The sequence below is a fragment of the Oculina patagonica genome, chromosome 8 (genome assembly GCF_052425735.1).
Source record: "Oculina patagonica isolate OP01 chromosome 8, crgOcupat, whole genome shotgun sequence".
NCBI lineage: Eukaryota > Metazoa > Cnidaria > Anthozoa > Scleractinia > Oculinidae > Oculina > Oculina patagonica.
The window spans coordinates 7,839,635-7,841,495 of NC_135765.1; the positions used below are offsets into that span (position 1 = coordinate 7,839,635).

General features: G+C 40.4%; 1 pseudogene; it reads right to left on the bottom strand.

The window, feature by feature from the left end:
• Nucleotides 1-208: 208 nt before the first annotated feature.
• Nucleotides 209-1,576, bottom strand: LOC144664128 (histamine H2 receptor-like; annotated as a pseudogene).
• Nucleotides 1,577-1,861: the final 285 nt, after the last annotated feature.

Here is a 1,861-nt window from a genome sequence, read left to right on the forward strand (position 1 = left end):
ATAAGGTACATCCTGGAAGTTATATAGGGGGGGGGGGGGGGGGGGCTTCCGAAGCCCCATCCCTGGTCACAGAAGGTCCAAAAAAGCCCGGTCTGAATAGGATGAAAATTTCACTCAAATTCACGTTTACCCCCACCTAAGAATAAAATTAACGTTTTAAGAAAAAAAATCTGAATTTACCAGCAAAAGTTTCTGTTCTGTACTTAACTTATTCTGGACCTACCGCATGCATCCTGTTTAGCCTGAAAAATTGCTTGAACTCGTTCTTGAATGCGCGATTCATGAAACCATAAATAAAAGGATTGACCCAACTCGAGGTGAAAACTAGGAGAGTCACAAGAAGTGTTAGCTCACGTGGGAGCGATTCTAAAATCGACGCAATGAAAATGGCACGAGCCGGCACCCAAAGACAAGCAAAAACGATAGCTGTCGCGAACAAAGCTTTGCTGATGTTAATATCTTCCACATTGGAACTCTGCCATGAAACATTTGCATTATGCATCTTGACAACTCTGTAAACTTTCCAGTAACAGAACGCGATAACAAAATACGGCAAGTACATGACGATCATCAAAATAGGCACGGTGAAATATTAAAACTCTATTACGCAAGCGGCAAAACCTGGGTTTGGTTTCACTTTAAAACCGAATGCAAACTCTACGAGAAGAACGATTAATGCCGAAGTAACCCAAACCAGCGAAGCTGTTACAGTGATGAATTTCTTTTTGAACATAGTTTGGTACTTGGCCGGTTTCACTATTTTATAATATCTGTTCAACGCCATGAGTGCCATAGTGTATATACTACTTATTAACCGAGAGTGAGGTCATTACGGGGGAATCTCAGACCGAGGCCTTGATGTATTGACCGAGCGACAGCGAGGTCAATACATCAAGGTCGAGGTCTGAGATTCCCCTGTAATGACCGAACGGACGAGGTTAATAAGTTATTTATTACATGGCCTTTAAGCACTGTTAAAAAAAGAGTATAATCAAGCGAAAAAACACTGGAGGTAAAACTCGCTCTCTGTGGCTCTTTTCGTCGCTCATACTAAAGAAGTATCGGTATGCTTATATTTTTCTTTCAGTTATTAAAAAGATAATTATATTTTGTCGGCATTTTTTTTGGTTTTTGCCCCCTCGCTAGTAGCTTTTACTCACGACTCAAAAAACCGTCGAGCCGAGAAAAATTTTTCATAATGCCCGGTCATTACAAGAAAATAATGCCCGCTCAGCAGCCAATCAGAGCGCGCGTACAATGGTAGCCATATAATAAATGGAGATATTCGCCAAGGAGGGCTTGCAAATGGCGGAGAAAAAACACATAGAACTCCCAAAGGGCCATCTTCCGGAGCTAGCAAGACAACAGTTAGCGGCATTGAGCATAGAGCTTGCAAGATGTCACTCAAAGCCAAGGAGATGATGTAATAGTTGCTTGGTTGGCGAAGTCTCGGGTTTCTGTACACAGCAAAGCAGACCACGAGATTTCCAATTAACGAAAGAATCATCACCAAAGAAAATATGGCAGTTTCTGAAACAACAGTCGCTGTGTTTCTGTCTCCAAAGCTCTGAGCCATTCTATCTGTTTTCCTTTTAGTTCTTTTAGGCTTTTTTTTAAATTTGTACTTGCTTCTTCGAAGAAATATTTTGAAGCTTGTATAGTGCGACTTGATATCAAGCATAAATCCGTTCCAACTTAATGAAGGTCTTTTTTGCCAAAAAAAAGGCAGTCAATGCAATATGAAACATTTTCTGTGAAACATGCAGGTCAATTAAGCTCATCAATTATTCCCGAGGTCTTTAATTAAAAATCTTTTACTCTAATGTACTGCTTATACACTGCCAATAAGTAAACTGGAAGA